At 39.1% G+C, this 12,336-nt stretch overlaps 1 pseudogene; it reads left to right on the top strand.

The window, feature by feature from the left end:
* The first annotated feature begins 8,583 nt into the window (after nucleotides 1–8,583).
* On the top strand, nucleotides 8,584–9,251 carry LOC118014948 (annotated as a pseudogene).
* The last annotated feature ends 3,085 nt before the right edge of the window (nucleotides 9,252–12,336 follow it).

The following is a 12,336-nucleotide window of genomic DNA, read 5'->3' as shown; positions in this document are numbered from 1 at the left end:
TCAGTGTTCTCATTGGACTAGCTGTCGAGTTATGGACCACACTGTCCAACTTGACCTTTAGGAGCCAGACATGAAAGCACGAGGTGCAATTAAGTCTTCTGTTATTCTCCATAAGTGGAACATTTTAAGGTATGAAACCGATCATCTTGACAAAGGCCATTCTAGTTAGAGCCTTGTGCCTAAGACAAAGAGCTGGGCAAGGCAGACACAACACAATCTGGTTTTGATCAGTAAGAAGCAAACTGACTTTGGTTAATATAAGCACACTGGTTTTGATACTCACATTGTACTTATATTAAGGCAGGAAAATATATATCTATTGAACCCTATTTGAAACTGGGCACACTAAATGAGCAGGCATTCCTAATGATAGGCTGCTATAGATGTGTAAAAAAAATATATCATAAAGCATTTTAAGCTTAAATGATTAGATTTTTTGACTTTATAAATATTGAAGACAAGGCAAACCTTCTACCTAATGCTGTAAATGATGGCAATCAATCACTGGCAAGTAGAGGAGGTCATTTGCAAAGAGGCTGGAAAAGATCAATATGGTCTCCTAGCAACAGACCTGCATACTGCAAGATCCTGCAGCCATCTGGGACCTTTCAATCTCTGACCTGACCCGATAAACCACAGCAGGGTCACTCTCTGCATTTCCATAATCCTAACTCAGAGAACCTATTTCCCAATGACAAAGATGTTAGTACTTAGCAAATAAATATGAGGGGGAGTGAGCACCTAACACAGAATAGTATAACAGAGAGTTAATTAATCTATATCTGTGGCAAACGATATTTAATTTGACCTAGATAGCACTGTATAAAATAAAACTGAAGGTACAAAGAAAATCAAATGCTCTTGCTCAGCAAATTCAAATTATAGAAATTAACAAAAAATAAGAATCATTGGCCTCTGGGGTCTAGTAGTGTTTATTTTTGTTTGTTATTCTAATCAACATTAAGCTACATCTTTTATATGATAATCAAAATAATTTTCCAGATAGAAAATGTTTTGTTATTCTGACCTTATCCCAAATTGATTTTTAATTATATATTTTGCTTCCATTTTTTTTTACACAATCTTCTTTTTAAACCCAGTCATTTCAATTAAGAATGACAAAGACAAACAAATTATTATAATACGGTATGATATATACAAAGCATATGCTATAACATGATCCTAAATGGAACACTTTACCCAGCCTGTCTTAGGGGTGGTGGTAGAGGCAATATTTCTGGAGGATTTGATATCTGAACAAATTTTCTTAGTAGTTAAGTCTCTTTTTGGACTGAGTTTGTCTGGTTTCATATCACAGATCCAAAACTGACTAGCTGCTTGACTGGGTAAACTACATAACATTCTGGTGCCTTAGTTTCTTCAGCTATATAATAAATATTGGAAGTTGTTCCAAGGATTAAATTAATATGTGTAAAGTGCTTATAAGACTATCTGGCATAAAGACGCCTGGGTAGCTCAGTCGGTTGAGCGTGTCTTGGTTTAGGCTGGGGTCATGATCTCAGGGTCATGAGTTCGAGCCCAGCATTGGGCTCTGCACTCAGCTGGAAGTCTGCTGGATAGTCTCTCTCTTCCTCTACCCCTGACCCCCCACTCACATGTGTGCACACTCTCTCTCTCTAAAAAGAAATAAATCTTAAAAAAAAAGACTCTGGCATATAGTTAGTTCAATAAATATTAGTTTTCATGGTTATCTTTAGGAATACCTAATTTGATATATGCTAATTTCATCAATTAACTCAATAAGTATTTCCTGGGGGCTTACTCTGTCAGGCAAGGCTCTGAGCTTTTGTTCCATAGTAGTGAGCATGAGACAAAGTTCTTGTTCTCATGGGAGTAAATCCCTAAGATCAAGTCCATTCATCTGCCATAGAAGACATTGGGAATGGATGTCTTGAATTTTAGGTTTCTAAAATGAGCAAAATAATACAAAGAAAGCTCTAAGCATGGGCGATAGAGTTTACCACACTTCTTGACAACTCACTTTGCTCCAAGGAAAAGGTTAGGGAAAAGAGATGAAAATTAGATTTAAATTTCCTCAGCTTGCATAGGCAGTTGGTATAGATGTGATTTGAGAGGCACTATTGAAAGGCTCAAGCTTCTAAATCTCTCTTTAACCATAATATTCTCATTATTAGAACTTCATTAGTTTGGGATAAAAAACTATGATCCTTGGAACTCACTTTCAGCACACACATTTTTCTGGTAAGAATGACAAAAATTAAGTCACAATTATCTACTAGTACAATATGAAGATCCATCTATCAGACATGAGCAAGCCTGTCACCTGGGAAGGTATAAGAGCAGTAGAAGAAAGAGTCAGGGAAGAGTACAAGAAGGGATCATGTTCCCGAAGGATGGAAGACCCTTTGCCAGCACTGCAGAGGAGATCCCTGGGCAGCCTGGGGTCATAGGCCTGAGGGCTGTGAGGATCTGTCAAGAGAGGGAAGGAGCACGCAATGAACATCACTCTCACTCCCCAAAACATGACAAAACAAGACAAGAAAAATAACACATTTCTTTGTTTAAGAGAAAGATGACCTGGATTCCAGTCCAGCTTTATCATTTACTGTCTCTGTGACCCTGGGGAACTCATTTAACTTCTCTGAGCTTCTGCATCTTCACCTCTAAAATGGCAATGCCAATACATCTCTTGCTAGACTGTTGTAAGAATCAAATGAAATGATATATGTAAATCTTAGCTTATATAGTAGGCATGCAATATGTAAAATGATAATGATGGGCTACCTGGGTGGCTCAGTGGGTCAAGCGTCTGACTCTTGATTTCGGCTCAGGTCATGATCTCAGGGTCCTGGGATTGAGCCTTGCATGGGGCCACATGTTGAGCAGGGAGCCTGCTTGTCTCCCTCTCCCTTTGCCCCTCCCCCTGCTTGCACTGTCTCTCTCTTGCTCTCTCTCTCAAGAAAATCAATCAATTAAATAATAATGACAAAGATAATAGTTATTTTATTATTTTCATTACCTTAGAGCATAAATGTCCCTAAGACAGGAAGGGAAGAGGTGCTCATTTCTCATGTCATTACAGTACCCAGTAGAGAGCAACATTAAGTTGGGGGCTTGTATACAACATACATATATATGGCTTAGAACCAATATGTGAATACTTGAGCATGAATGTCCACATTGTGCACAGTGCTGTGCAGGATATCATGGAGAATACAAGAAAAATATGAGATGACCATCACTCTCAAGTAACTTTGTGAAACAAAAACACACAATCCAGAGAAGGGTCAGTGCAGCCAGAAGATAAGACTTTTAAGAACAGAAAATTACTAATCTAGGGGCACCTGGGTGGCTCAGTCGGTTAAGCATCTGATATTGATTTTGGCTCAGGTCATGATCTCAGGGTTGTGAGATGGAACACCGCATCGGGCTCTGAGCTGGGGTGGAGCCTGCTTAAGATTCTTTCTCTCTCCCTCTCCCTCTGCTCCTCCCCCACTTCCTCTCTCTTTCTCTCCCTCCCCCTGGCTAAAAAGAAAGAAAGAAAAAGAAAGGAAGGAAGGAAGGAAGGAAGGAAGGAAGGAAGGAAGGAAGGAAGGAAGGAAGGAAGGAAGAAAGGAAGGAAGGAAGAAAGAAGGAAAATTACAAAATAACTGATTTGGGTGTTGAAGAATAGAAAGAATCTGGATGAGAGCAAGAACTAAAGAAGGATTTTTCAGGTTGAGAACAGCATGATTCAAAACAACTGATGGCATGTATAGAAACCCAGCCAAGGGCTAACCTAAGTCAGGGAATAAATAGAAGTGAGAGAAATGGCCTGAAACCACCATGTGGAGCCGTCCATGGTGGGCCTTAAGAAATGATAGCAACATTTCTTGCACAGCCAGAAATACTAGATCACCTCATAAAATGAAACGTAAGGTCCTAAGTTTTTTGAGAATAGCAAACAGTGGCAAAGGATTAACAATGATAGGACTCACTGATTGAACATAACCTAGGAAATAAGCCACAGTAAAGATGGTTCTTTTTTCTCTGTTAGATACAACTCATTGCCTGGTATCAAAACATTAATTTCCAAGGAAAAATAGATTATGAAAAAGAGTAATTACACATTTGGCAACATAATAGTTGCCTTTACTTTTTTCTCTATTTTTGCACTGATTTCCAAATAGAGTTGGCAAATGCAAATTACAAACATATTAGGCATTTCATAAATATCCCACACATTTCCAGGGCAGCTCAGAGCTCAAATGTGGAACTAAAGTCTGGCAAATAAAATGTGAGATCACCTCTCAGAATAGCTGATAGAGAGCACCAAACTGCTGCTTCCCCCCCCAAACTGGATGTTCCTACATTGTCGGTACTCACCCTGAAATTAGAGGGTGTCAGCCTATACCTCATTCATTGATCTGTCCCATCCAGGAGCCAGGCTTTTACATCATGAGTCTTATGGGAGGGAGGACATGCAATAAATGAGAAAATGGTTTTAATGGTATTGAGAAGGAGTCCATCCCAAGCCCTTCTGGCTTAAGAAAGGGAGCCATATCAATAGCTCTTACTAACTGTGTTCACAGATCAGAATCATTGATTCAGTACAGCAGTATCTACCAATGCTGTGGAATAAGAGACAGAACTCATCTAGCCTTATCATCAACACTATACAGCTTTATATTTGTTGTTCCAGTCTCTTGGCTTAAAAATTGAATTAATTTAAAATAAATAGTAATAAAGGTGAGAATTCCTTTTTTTTTTTTTCATTATCTGATCTGTTACTACAAATACAAAGCAAACACTTAAAATGTTACTCAAGGCACAGACAAGAAATTAGGGGAAATGACACAGACTTTTTCCTGAATTATGGAAAGAATTTTCAATATGTGAATATTGAACAAATAATTCATCATTCAATACTTAGCTTAATTAAAGATCCAACATCATTCATTACAGAAATAGGGGAGAAAAATAGGAAACGCTTTCTTAATGTGATATGGGGTATGCCAGTATATGAGGGAGGTGTGGTTGGACATGAATGTATATTTTCTCTAACCATTGAGGCTTTCATAAATTCATGATTCATCTTACTCATTCTTGAATTGCATAAAAGACCCATACTATATTATTTTCTCTGAAGAGCAAGGGCTGATTTCCTATTCATTTATAGTCAACAAATAATTATTGAGCAATAAGCACTGTATTATTTTTGAGGCTGTTGCATAACTTGGCATTTTTTAGGAGTTTCTGTTGATTCCCAGTAAGTAGACTCCAGCACAAATGAGTTACCCTGTGGGCAGGCAAGATACCAGACTTTTCAGTTTCTGAGATCCTGTCCAGCTGCTGCCCTGACATAGATCACCATACTTCTATCACCGTGAACCCTTGATATTTAATGAACTATTTTTTTACAATCTTAGATTTCTTATGAACTGAATCACTAGCAATGATCTATGACAAATTGAGAGTTGGTGATTTCATAGATAGAGAGAGAAGGCAGTAGAATAGCTAAGATGGAAAGCACGGCTGAAGTATTTAAGACAGAGAAAGGAAAATAAAAAAAAAACAGGTCTGGGTAAATAAGAGGTAAGAATAATAGTGCTATAATCAAGCCAAGGCCATAGGTCTGTTCACAGATGATGTTAGGCAATAGCCTTCTTTGAACAACTTGTCAGTAAAGCTGGGAAGCACATCCCACTGTACAGAACCAGGGATTTTCATGAAAGGCCAAAGAAGTCTTCTGGAATGGAGCATAGGAGATTATTAGAACCCTGACTTCTTTTGCCCTAATGAAGTTTAGCATAAAAAAGAAAAAAAAAGTCCTATCTACCAGGGTTAATCCAGACATTGCTAGAATATTGGAAAGAATAAAGGAAGCCTCTAAAAGGAGGAAAAAAAAGAATAATAGTGTTATATTAGAGTACCTAGTACTAAGAGAGAGAGAGTACCTAGTACTAAGAGAGAGAGAGAGAGAGAAATGCACAAAGAGAATTTTATCTCCTCCTGCTTTTTTTTTCAACTTATATCAAGTCTGATTTAGTTAGCATATGTTGGTTGCAATCTCTCCCTAGCAACAGCCTCTCATTGGTCACCCAGCCCCCATGCGATTCCATGAAATCCAGTTCAGCTTTTTGCCTAAACACAGAGCCCCACCACCACCTTCATGATAAGATAAGCAAAAACAGTTTGAGAGGACAGCAATAAGACCAATTCTTTTTTCGTTAGGGCCTAATGATCTCCCCTAAGGGTCTACCTTATCAAATATACCCAGACAGAACCAATCTCGCCCTACCAATTAAGCTCTCATCTTTTTGCAGTAAGATCAATAAAAACATTACTGAGGTATCGGTTGTCTAAAATATGAATATGAGCATGCATAAATTCAATCTTAAATTGCAGAGACACATCTGGAGAGAATATCTTGGAGCAAAATACTCCTGGGAACTCCTAGAGAGCCAAATTCAAAGTCAGGAAAGACTTGATAGAACGGTCTGCATCAGGACTTAGTTACCAATACATTGAAAGGAGATTTTTTTTTTTAAGATTTTATTTATTTATTTGACAGAGAGAAAGAGCACAAGCAGGGGAGTAGCAGAGGGAGAGGGCGAAGCAGGCTCCTCTCTGAGCAGGGAACCTTATGCGGGGCTCGATCCCAGGACCCTGGGATCATGACCTGAGCCGAAGGCAGACGTTTAACCAACTGAGCCACCCAGGCGCCCCAGAGATATTTATTCTTAAATTACAGATTCATCTATAAGGAGATCCTACAGCATGAAATCAAGGATGGAACCACAGAATTTGTGAAGAGACAATTTTAATGTCATACTAGGTTGTTAAGTTTTACTTAAAAGAAAAAAAAAAAAGCAAAACTCAGTCATTCAATAGCAAATTGAAAGATTGCTCAGGATTCAGCTTACTTTTTATTCATTCCACATATGGGAGGAATGTCCAAGCTACCTTAATTTCCATAAGGTGCACTATTTCTGATATTTTAAATAATATTTTATTGCCTAGCATATATCTGTACTCATTTCTTTGTTCATTTTGCTCTCCCAACACTGCAGTCTCCACAGAAGGAGTCTAAAATGAAAATATATCTTAAGGCAATGGGATGATATTAAGTGAAAGCTAACATTTTTTTTTATTGTGATGTATGATTTCTCCTATTATAATGAGTGTCCTTGAATTTTGTGATGTATGATTTCTCCTATTATAATGAGTGTCCTTGAATTTGTGCCAAGTGAAGCATTCCTTTCAGCATCTCTCTCTGGAGCTGAGGACAAACTATATACTGCTATGGTATTTGTTGCATTTCCAAGGGGAAAAAAAAATGTCCACACTCTCACCCCTCCAAGTGGAACATCTGAAATGGGAATTAAGACAATGCCAAGATGGCATTAAAAACCGGATTGCGGCACTTCCTTGTATTGCCAAGTTCTCTTAAAAATGCACCTTCCCACAAAATCCTATGCCACTGCAGCGTCAGGACCGGAACAGCACTGTTCTAAAGGAAGGGAATTGTTTTTTTTATTGCTGTTGTGATACAGAGACAATGAAATGTGACACTGTTTCTTTTCCTAGGAACTAACAGCTGGGACAAGACCCTGAAGTAGTTTCACTTTGCTTTCAGTGTAACTCGATTTCCACTTCTCCCGGGACACAGTGATAGGAGGCACCTGCAGCCTGAAGGTCACACTGACCTCAGTTTTCAAGAAATGGACAACAGTGAAAGATCCATGTACCCCAGAGTCACAGAGATAATAGCCATTCCTAAGATATCCATGTGGAAATGATTTTTGTCCTTACTTCTTTGGTCTGGGTCATAGTTCTGTTGGCTTCCGTGAGTTCAATGAACATTGAACATTTACTATGCTCCAAGCAAGGCACTAGATATTGGGGGTATGAAGATGAGTATATTAACTCAGGGTCCTGTCCTTGTAGTGCTAATAGGCATCATGGATGTGCTCAGATTCACTACAACATGGTACAAGGTAGGAAAAAGCAAGCCTAGGAAAATGGTGATTAGGCCTTGATGGAGGTTTGAAGCAAGAGGCTATCTGATCATTTTAAGAAGCCCTGTGGGGTTGCGCCTGGGTGGCTCAGTCGGTTAAGCATCTGACTTCGGCTCAGGTCAAAATCTGGGGGTCCTGGGATCGAGTTCCATGTCAGGCTCCCTGCTCAGTGGGGAGTCTGCTACTCCCTCTCCCTCTGCCCCTTCCCCTGTTCATGCTGTTCTTTCACTTTCTCTCTAAAATAAATAAATGAAATCTTTAAAAAAAAAAAGAAGCCCTATTGGAAAAGCTGAAGGTGGGTGTTAGGATCAATAATCATTCTTCAGAGCATACATTCACTCATACCCTCTATGTTTACTGAGTGACTACTGTGTTCAAATTGTCTCAAAGTTTAATCATGAATAAAGACAAATTATTATAACCAATAAGGGAAATACTATGATAGAAATGTAAGTGGTTGTTATGGGTTGAATTGTGTCCCCTCAAAATCCATATGGTAAAGTCCTACCCCCGTACATCAGAATGTGACCTTATGTAGAGATAGTGTCTTTACAGAGGTAACCAAGTTAAAATGGGATCACTAGGCTCTTTTCCGGTTTCTGCGGTGCAAAGAACCATGAGCAGCAAAGTCTCCGGTGACACCCTGTACAAGGCGGTGCAGGAAGTCCTGCACGGGAACCAGCGTAAGCGCCGGAAGTTTTTGGAGACGCTGGAGCTGCAGATCACCCTGCAGAACTATGACCCTCAGAAGGACAAACGCTTCTCGGGCACCATCAGGCTTAAGTCCACTCCCCGCCCCAAGTTCTCCGTATGTGTTTTGGGGGATCAGCAGCACTGTGATGAGGCCAAGGCAGTGGATATTCCCCACATGGATATTGAGGTGCTGAAGAAACTCAACAAGAATAAGAAATTAGTCAAGAAGCTGGCCAAAAAGTATGATGCCTTTTTGGCTTCAGAATCTCTGATCAAGCAGATCCCATGAATCCTGGGCCCAGGCTGGAATAAGGCTGGCAAGTTCCCTTCCTTGCTGACCCACAATGAGAACATGTGGCCAAAGTGGATGAAGTGAAGTCCACCACCAAATTCCAGATGAAGAAGGTGCTATGTCTGGCAGTGGCTGTTGGCCATGTGAAGATGACAGATGATGAGCTTGTGTACAACATCCACTTAGCGATCAATTTCCTGGTGTCCTTGCTCAAGAAGAATTGGCAGAATATCCGGGCTTTCTACATCAAGAGCACCATGGGCAAGCCCCAGCTCCTGTACTAAGCCACAGCTCAATAAATCCTAGTGCTACCCTTAAAAAAAAAAGAAAAAAAAAGGGGGATCACTAGGATGGGCCTTAATCCAACTTGATTGCTTTATAAAAAGGGAGATTTTGGACCCAAATATATGCATACAAGGAGAAACATGATATGAGCATGAAGAGGGTTATCTTCATAGCCAAGCTGAGAAAGTCCCAGAACAGATTTTGCCTTCACAGACACTCTCAGAGGGAACCAACACTACCAACACTTTGATTTCAGACATCTAGCCTCCAGAACTGTGAGCCAATAAATTTCTGTTGGTTAAGCCCCTCAGTTTGTGGTACTTCATTACTGTAACAAACTAATATAGAGGTTTAGTGTGAACACCAAGAAAGGAAGAAAACTCCAGAAATGTCCTTTTATATATGTTTTGTGTGAAATCCAATAACTTTATAAGATTATCAAGTTCCCAAAGAAGAGCTATTCATCCATATAACACATATTTATTAAGTATCTTTTCGTTGTTGTTTCAAATTTTTATTTAAATTCTAGTTAGTTAACATATAGTGTAATATTGGTTTCAGGAGAAGAATTTAGTGATTCATTTACATAGAACACCCAGTGCTCATCACAACAAGTGCCCTCCTTAATACCCATCACCCACCTCCCATCCATCAACCCTCAGTTTGTTCTCTATACTTAAGAGTCTCTTAGGGTTTGCTTCCCTCTCTTTTTTTTTCCCTTTCCCCTATGTTCATCTGTTTTGTTTCTTAAATTCCATATGAGTGAAACCATATGGTATTTATCCTTCTCTGACATTTCACTTAGCATAATACACTGCAGCTCCCCCATGTCATTGCAAATGGCAAGATTTCATTCTTTGTAATGGCTGAGTAATGTTCTATTTTATATATATATATATATATACCACATCTTCTTTGTCCATTCATCAGTCAATGGACATTTGGGCTCTTTTCATAATTTGACGATCGTTGATAAAGCTGCTATATACATCAGGGTGCATGTGCCCCTTCAAATCAGTATTTTGTATCCTTTGGGTAAATACCTAGTGGTGCAATTGTTGGATCATAGGGTAGTTCTATTTCTAACTTTTTGAGGAAACTCCATACTGTTTTCCAGAGATTTATTAAGTATCTACTACTTAAGAACTATTTCCAGGCATCATAGGTAAAGTACAGAGCAATATGGGCCCTCAGGGAGTTTACAATCTGATAGAGACAGACTCTATTGTAAGATACTAACTGACCATATATGCATAGATTTTTTTCTAGGCTATCAATTCTTTCCATTGTTCTTTGTGTCTCTTTTTATGCCAGTACCATACTATTTTGATTACTATATAACTTTATAATATAGCTTGAAATCTAGAAGTATGATTCTTCTAGCTTTGTTCTTTCTCAGGATTGCTTTGGCTATTCAGTTTAGTGCTTCTTTTTTTTTTTTTTTCTATTTTTGTAAAAAATTGTCATTGACCTCCAGCTGTGGCCCACAGTTGGGTGGGGCTGGAGACTGTGCTCTGCAATTGGGGGAGTCACTGGCTGGGGTGCCTGCCTGGGCAAGGCTGCAGGCTGTGTTTCAACAACTGAGCAGGGCTATAGGCCAGGTTCCTCTGCTGGGTGGGCTTATAGGTGAGGCTTCATAACTTGGTGATACAGTAAGATGGATTCTGAGGCTGCCCAGAGACAATGTGGGTCCCGGGGTTAGTTGGGGCCAGAGGCTATGCTCAGCACCTGGCAGAGCTGCTGGCTTCGCTTCCTGTGCAGGATTGAAGGATGAGTCCCATAGCTGCCAGGTTGTCTGGCCAGGCTTTCTGGATGGGTAGGACTAGATGTGACACTCAGCTATTGGGCAGGGCTGCGTATTTGTTTCTCTGCCCGGACAGGGCAGTAGAATGGGCTCCATGACCAGCATGACCTACTGACTGGAGACCCAGTAATAATTTGGATTCTAGTTAGGAATCTTTCAAGTGTAGGAGGTCTAAAAGTGAAAATGAAGAATTTTAAAGGAATGCAAATGTTTTCTAATTAAAAATTAATTCTATCATACTTTAGCTTTTAATATTTTCTTTTTTTATTGTGAAATATAATAAACACAGAAGTGTGCAAAATTTGTAAATGTTAAGTATCAGTTTATAAAATGTTCTTATACAGACCCTAATGGTCATTTTCTGATCATAAGTTTTATATATTGCCAAGAAGAAGTGAAGGAAGTGAAAATTTAGCTGTGTTCCCTAAAGATAGGCTCTCCCCTATCTCAGCAATATCATTAACAGATTCACAATTTAAGGAATATGGGAATCAGGAAACCACACACTGACCAGGTGACTAATCATTTGTTGCTCCTGAATTGGAAATTGATTTTGGTATTAAGCTGACTGGAGTGATTAGTGTCAAATGCAAATGTGGGACCACAACTCACTAAAGGCCCAGAGTTAGCTGGTCAGAAAGTCATTTGCTTTGTAACTAAGGAGAACAGACAGCTAATTGAAAGGGCAAGGATATCCTATAAAAGTAGCCTACAAAATTGCACTTGCAAGGGCTGAAAAAGAGCCCAATATTGACCTTTGGCCACCACAAGAAAGTAAGGCTTGAGTGGAAATGGTGTTGTGGAAAAGAGTAACCAGGACTTCAACACTGAAACTTCTCTGAGAAAACTGAACTCAACAGATATTAATTTCATTTTTTATTCACTAATTTCGTTTCATATAATTTACTATTTTATTTTAGAATGGAATTCCCTCACTTTTTAGCCTCCTCTCATGTGTGTGCCTTCCAAGCAGACCAGACAGGATGTACCTACAAATGCCACAAATGTGTCTGAATCTCTTCTTGTGAGGCAGGGACTGTTTAGATATCTATGTGGTACAGAATTTATTTTGACATTCTAAATAATTGAGGGCAAGATGGAGACTGCTGAATGCCTTTTTCATAGAGTAATTCCAATTATATAAAACATAACACTAGATACCATGGATAGGATGATCATACATCCTACTTTGCCTGGCCTGCTCTCCAGGTGTAATTACATATATATTATATTATATTATATTATATTATATTATATTATATTATATTATATTATATTAT

Source organism: Mirounga leonina, unplaced genomic scaffold, assembly GCF_011800145.1.
Source record: "Mirounga leonina isolate KUSES-001 unplaced genomic scaffold, KU_Mleo_1.0 Mir_165, whole genome shotgun sequence".
NCBI classification, from domain to species: domain Eukaryota; kingdom Metazoa; phylum Chordata; class Mammalia; order Carnivora; family Phocidae; genus Mirounga; species Mirounga leonina.
The sequence above is the reverse complement of the archived record's forward strand: the minus strand, read 5'-3'. Positions and strand labels throughout refer to the sequence as shown.